At 45.2% G+C, this 7,163-nt stretch overlaps 1 long non-coding RNA gene across 1 annotated transcript; it reads right to left on the reverse strand.

The window, feature by feature from the left end:
- Positions 1-1,470: 1,470 nt before the first annotated feature.
- LOC114582442 (uncharacterized) lies at positions 1,471-6,942 on the reverse strand. Its single transcript, XR_003703453.2, has 2 exons — positions 6,332-6,942; positions 1,471-1,651 (listed from the first exon to the last, which is right to left on the reverse strand). It is a non-coding gene; the product is annotated as an uncharacterized LOC114582442 (long non-coding RNA).
- Positions 6,943-7,163: the final 221 nt, after the last annotated feature.

The raw sequence follows: 7,163 nt of genomic DNA on the forward strand, positions 1-7,163 counted from the left end.
GCCCAGAGGAGGTGGGTAACGCGGGGTGGCAGTGAGAGATGATGGACAGTGCATCAAACTGAAGAGGAAAAGAAAGGATCGTGTCCCATCTTTTATATTGTGTCATATTGTCGATTGGGGGAACTGTAAGAGAAAGCCGGCTGTGACAGTTCACCTTCTCCCTCTTCTCCATCTCCCCAATCTATTAAAACAACCAAGCCTGTCAGGGATATTAAAAGGCCTTGTCACTCCTCCTTAAAACACTCATAAATACCTATTGGATACCGAGCGATTTCGGCAGGGGGCAGGGTAGTGAGGCTGCAGGTGCCGCTGCCAGTCTTGGCCTGCTGCCAGGGATATATCTTGTCGCCAAATGGGCAAGTGCCAAATCTGGATGATGGCTCAGTGCCGCCTCCAGTTTCTCTTGTTGGGGCTCAGGTTTCCTTGCACAAAAGGTGCTGCTAGCGATGATTTTTGGTCCTTGAAAATAACATTTGAGCAGTGCATACTCTCTTGTCGTTTTAACTTGCGAATTTAGGTAAGGCGGAAGCAAATGAGACCACAGGATCTGTTTTCAGGGTCAGGTTCACTTGCTGGAACATGGAAAGTTGTGTGTATGCGTGTTGATGGTTTCTGCCTATGTAAGGAGCGTGTGTTAAGGGTGTGGTGTGATTACATTTGTGTATTAAGAGTGTGTTAAGGGTCTGGCCCCACCCACTTTGGGGTTTGCTCGCACCCATTGTTGAAAGGCAGCTTTCCACCAACACGATCTATTTAAAAGACTTTATACACCTCAACTTTTTTTACAAATAAAAATTCATTATAATGAGAACCTCAGCCTGAAGAAGCCTTCCCAATACAGTGGTACCTCGGGTTACATACGCTTCAGGTTACATACGCTTCAGGTTACAGACTCTGCTGACCCAGAAATAGTACCAGGTTAAGAACTTTGCTTCAGGATGAGAACAGAAATCGCGCAGCAGCAACACGGCAGCAGCGGGAGGCCCCATTAGCTAAAGTGGTGCTTCAGGTTAAGAACAGTTTCAGGTTAAGAACGGACCTCCAGAACGAATTAAGTACTTAACCCAAGGTACCACTGTAGTGTGTGTTTTCCTTGGCACTATGTGGTTACAAAACAATTGGGGTTAGAGAACATGGAAAACGAGCATTTCAGGGAGAAGCGTTCTAGCATGGCAGTTTCCACACTACTTTATATGCACTGAATTATTACGTTGTTGTTGTTTGAATGTGATTATGTAAGCCTTCAGATGCCCAGTCACAAGTTCACTTCCTTAATAAGAATGAGCCTGCAGGGACAATATTTTTTATTTTATAATATTCAGATATGCAGCCCCTCACCTGCAGGCTGAAATGATACATTCCCCATTCCATGCTCTGAAAAACAGCTGCATATGTGAGGTCTGCAGAGCTTTATTCTGTGATCCTGTGAGAGCCCAAACAAGCCACAGAATGTTGTATTATATACAATAATTGGCGACCTAAGAATTTTTATTTTATTTTATTTTACTGAGCAACTTTCTAGTCCTTATGGCTGTCGTGATAAGCTTTGGATGTGGATGGGCAATGCCTGGTGAAATTAAATCCCATAAACCAGTGGAGTTGATGAATAATATTTCCAGTGCTACAGTGTCTTGCATAGCATCTAGTCTTCCTGAAATTCACAAAAACAGAATCAATTGTGATGAATAGTAAGCCTGCAAAATAAATTAAACAGATTTGCTTAATTTGCATAATCGACACAGTTAATAAAATCCAGCTTTTCTTGTTTCAGAATCAGGGTTACCTTGGTGTAGAATGTTGAGATACACACACACAACACAAACAGATATCAGGATAGTTTAAGAAGACTGTTCTCCTGGTATGTAATGTATTTAATCCCTAGTTTGCCTTACAGAAAGAGGTTGCTTGTTGTGTTTCTGCCATTTTTACCTGAACTTGGAGTTTCCTATAAACTGATGCTATTTTGGCTGGCTAAAGATGGCCTGAAATGTTAGTACTGGGTGTGTGAGATAAAAATGGATAGATGGCCAATGTCGGGGCACTGGCGGAGGAAGGGGGTGCGGGGGGTGCGAGCTGCCCCGGGTGTCATCCCTGAGGAGGGGTGACATAACCACCCCACTCCCCTGGGACTCTTGCGGCTCACCATGGGTGGTGCCCCCCGGGACGCTCGCCCCTCCCCTACGGGACGACTAGCTCCACCCCCGGGCATACAGCATGTGTGCCGCTCCAGGTGACGGAGCAGCTAGCTCCACCTCTGCGTCTGGGTCCCATTCACAGCAACCTTTTCAAACTGAAGCATTCATGTCCCTTACAAAGTTTAGTGGCATAACGGTCCATGTCTGAAATTTTCATATTTTCCTTTATCAGGGAGTAAACTACCACAGTTCCTTTCTCCTTTACCACCACCACAACGTGTTGAAAAGTAAGGATATACAGTGGTACTTTGGGTTACAGACGCTTCAGGTTACAGACTCCGCTAACCCAGAAATAGTACCTCGGGTTAAGAACTTTGCTTCAGGATGAGAACAGAAATCACGCGGCAGCGGGAGGCCCCATTAGCTAAAGTGGTGTCTCAGGTTAAGAACAGTTTCAGGTTAAGAATGGACCTCCAGAACAAATTAAGTTCTTAACCCGAGGTACCACTGTACTGGGAAAGAAAAGTACCACATTTGAAAGCCCCCCCCCCCCAACTATTTGAGAACCACTATAGTGCAGTGGTTAGCATGCAGGGCTAGAACTGGGGAGGCCTGGGTTCAAATTTTCACTTAGCCATGATGGTCTCTGGGTGTCCTTGAGGAAACCGTTATATCCCAGCTAGGGATGGGTGGATGAATGTGTCCATTTCTCATTTTTCCAGTTTTAAGTTCAGCTCTCCACATCACTTTCTACATCAGTTTGCAATTATTATTATTTTTACTGAAAATTCATGAACATCTTTGTGTGACTTTCTTCTACTACAGTGGTACCTCTGGTTACGTACTTAATTCATTCCGGAGGTCATTTCTTAACCTGAAACTATTCTTAACCTGAAGCACCACTTTAGCTAATGGGGCCTCCCGCTGCTGCCACACTGCCGCCGTGCAATTTCTGTACTCATCCCGAAGCAAAGTTCTTAACCTGAGGTATTATTTCTGGGTTAGCGGAGTCTGTAACCTGAAGCATATGTAACCTGAAGAATATGTAACCTGAAGCGTATGTAACCTGAAGCGTATGTAACCCAAGGTACCACTGTATATACATTTTTATATGCATTTTTGCCTAACATACAGATTTCTGCAAAGGAACATTCCCTAACGGGATGTATTTTTGTATGTTATTTTCACTAACATATGCATTTATATGCACACTTTACCGTAGTATGTGCATTTTTGCAAACCATCACTTGGCTGGAGAACTGCACTGGAAAAATTAGGTAAGTGCAGCTTTCAAATGATAGCTGTGTGACTGGTTACATATTGCTTTGGAAAATATTAATTCAATCAGTTCACCTTTAAATGTGACCTGAATCAAATGTCTTCCCCAGCCCTAATCTCATCTTAATTTACCTCACAAAGACATTAGTGAGGATCAGTTTGGAATGAGGTAAGAAGGGGGAAATAGCAAGTTAAATGATAATAACTATTTCTGCCCTGAAAGACAGATGTGGTGATATAGCTGCTTTACTCCCCAAGCCACCCAAACGTTCTCTCTCAATCCTTCCCCCAGGCGAAAAAAGCTATAAACAATTAGAGATGTAACACCAAATGACTACCACCAATGTTTAATCCCGGGGTAAATCAGTGGTCAGCTGCAAATTCAGGACACTATAGTGTAGTTAGGGATCGATGATGGTACATGCTGCTGGACCACATGGAAGTATCTCGCTTGGTCATATGGCAAGTTTTGTCAAATATCAGAAGACAGGATACAAATCCCAGCCCGAGACTTTTGCTGCTTCTAACAGATAGTAAAGGCTGACCAATGCTTCTAGCTTGGATTGTGTATTGGAAGGTGCTGGAAAGGGCAAAGAAGAGAGAGGCCTTCATTGTTAGCTTCTCATCCCCCTTCCCGATCCCTTTCGCGGAGCCCGGAGAGAGCCTCCTGGTCTCCATGGCAACCCCAAGGGGGCATGAATCTAGAAGACTATTTCATTCCTATCTATAATAGGCCCTTTCTCCTCACATGCAGTGGAACTAATGCAGCCCCAGCTGCTGGGCTCGCGAAAGGGACAGGGAAGAGGAAATTTCACACAGCCCCGCGTGCCACCCCCAGTGACCCTGCGCCGCCACTGCCAGCCCCTGAGGTGCTGCAGCTGCTCCACCTGGGCCTCTTCCTTGAGTCCTGAGGTCAGGCGGCGACCTCTGAGGAGAGGGGGGGGCAAAGGGTCAGGGCTTTTCCCGACAAGGGTCAGCCAGCCCTGCGACTGACAGGGAGAAAAATGACAATCAGAAAAGGAACGGGGGTGGGAGTGGAGTTGTGTGTGTTGTGTGGTAATAGGGAATTAAAAGGCTCTTTGTACATTGGCGTAGGTTGAGGAGATCGCTGGGTGATAGCTCAGGGCCTCTGCCTGACATCCAATCTTAGCTAACTTTCCATTCGAATCTCATTCTCTATCTATCGGCCTATCTTTTCCTCTCCTCATATTTTCTGAAAAGGTTCCTTCCTTCTTTCCTCATTTCCTATCCTTCCTTGCCATTCATAGCCTGCCTCTTTTCCTTTTGTCGTGTGTACATCAAAATACGCATGAAATCTGCTATCTATTTCCCCCTCCCCTTATCTACCCACTTAATTACTTAGTATATACTTTTATCCTGCCCTTCATCTTACAGTCTCACGGTGGGCAACCCATCATCTTTGTCCATTCATTCTTCATTTCCCTTTATGTATAAAAGGAATCTGTGCGTGACTAATTCTGAAATGTGGTCCCTCCTTCTCCTTCTCTCTTCTTAATTCCTGTTCTTCCTACGCTTCTATCTATTCCATCTCACAGCCGCTTTATCTCTCCCTCTTATCTATCTGCCTAGTTCTTCTTTTCCTTATGTTACTGCTATCTGCTCCTCATCATTCTGCCTTCGTATCTCTCGATCCTTCATTTATCCTTATCTACATCTGTCCATTTGTCATGCTCGTCATTCACCCATCCTTATTTCTATTTCTGTTCTTTCTTTTCCTTCTTTCTAGCCATCCTTCCGCCCATTCTCATATATGTCTATTCTCACACTGTGAGTGTATCTGTGTGTTCGTCCATCCATCTATCTATAATGATGGCAGTTTTGTTCTCTCTCTCTCTCTCTTTCTCTCTCTCTCTCCCTCCCCCCACCTCACCTAATTAATGCTAATTATTATCTACTTGCATAATATACTCTACAGGCACAAACCTGACCATATATATCCTCTATTCATCAAAATTGTAACTGGGGACTTGGAGGTGGGAAAAGAAGTATTTTATTAGAATGCTGTTTGGTTCTGTTATTAATATAACTGTCTGAGCTGCATCCATGAGATCTGATAGCTCATGAAATATCAACCTCTAATGCCAATCGCTGTTAGCATCATTTCAGATGTTACAGGGTGATAATGACAGAACAATAAAATAAGCACCTCCCCCAGCTTGCTATAATCAGACATCCGTTCTGGGCTCAGGGACAAGGGTCTGGGAAAGAGAAATGGCTGTTTGCATAGAAGACTTGCCCATTCAATAAACAACATGGCCATTGTAAACAAGTTGCGGCCATTGTCATAGATGGATTCCCCCCCCCCTTAAGCATTAGATAATTTCATAGGAGACAAGTCTGTCAATGGCTGCTAGTCCAGATAACTAAGAACAGAACCTCCATGTTCAGAGACAGACTACCTTTGATTAACATACTGGTTTGAGTGTTGGACTAGGACCAGTTCAAATCCACACTTGGTCACAAAGCTCACTTTGGGCCAGTCACTGCCTCTCAGCCTAACCTACCTCACAGGGTGGTTGTGGGGATTAGAAGTGGAGGCTCACTGTACGCTACCTTGAGCTCCTTGCAGAAAATGATGGGGGTAGCAATGCAATAAATAATAAATAATAAATAAATTGCAATTGCATTGCAAAGAAAAGTTGAGTGTAAATAATCTACCTCCCTATCTGTTGCTCTGTCACCACTGCTACCCAATACCATACTTTTTAACTGCTTTTCAGTGAGAGGAAGAAGCCCAGAATTTGGCAATGCAAAAGGCTCTCGAGACAAATCTGAAATGGTATGGCCAACAGGGGAGAGGGTTTTGTAGACTCTTTGGGGCTGAGCCATAGCTGTCAACTTACAGCCTTGAAACTAAGGGACCAGCAGCCTTGAAAATAAGGCATCAGCAGCCTCACCTGTTCCAGGCACTCCAGTCTTCCTGCCCTCCTGCAGTCTGGTCAAACTCATGCTGGTAGCTTCGAGAACACTGTCTAACCAACTTTTTAACTAGAGGTTCAACTGAATAGAATCTGAATCACATGCACCACAAGGCCTATGCAGCCTCAACTTAAGATGGCTCCCTGGCCTGGCTTTGCACTGCAAAGTTTGCAGCAGCACGTGCAACAAAATGGCGTCCAGCATTCAAAAACCCCCTCAGCTTGCATTAACTAGCCACACACAAGGCATGCAAGCTCCACCCCCCAGTCATTCTTAGACTTCTTATTGGGTGAGCAACACAGCCAAGCAACACAGTTGGAGCCTCCCTCCTCCCTGGCCAGCAGGGAGGGAGGGAGAGGAGCTGCTTCCTTTGAAATTTAAGGGACATTTAAGGGACATCTATCAATAAGGGACAGCAGCAGGACATGGCGCTGGAATAAGAGACTGTCCCTTCAAATAAGGGACACTTGACAGCTATGGGCTGAGCCCGCTGGTTTTGCTTCCACACGCACTCAGCCTTCTTTTTGCAGGCCTCACGACGAGGAAACTCGTCTTGCTCTTCCGCTTCTCCACAGCTGGGTCTGATGCTCTCTTGTTGCTCCTCATTTGCATTCGGCTAAGCACCCAGCATTTCATCCTCATTTCTCAGCTTCTCTCCCCCCCCATGCGCCCCCCCCAGTTCTTTTCCCAAATGAACCGCACAGCCGCATGCCGGCAATGCATTATCTTCGCAAGATTGAGGAGCTAATGGAGAAGATCGCCGCCCAGCAAAGCAAAAACTCCCCCTCGGACGAGCTGGAAGAGGTTGAG

Source organism: Podarcis muralis, chromosome 13 (genome assembly GCF_964188315.1).
Source record: "Podarcis muralis chromosome 13, rPodMur119.hap1.1, whole genome shotgun sequence".
In the NCBI taxonomy this organism is placed as follows: domain Eukaryota; kingdom Metazoa; phylum Chordata; class Lepidosauria; order Squamata; family Lacertidae; genus Podarcis; species Podarcis muralis.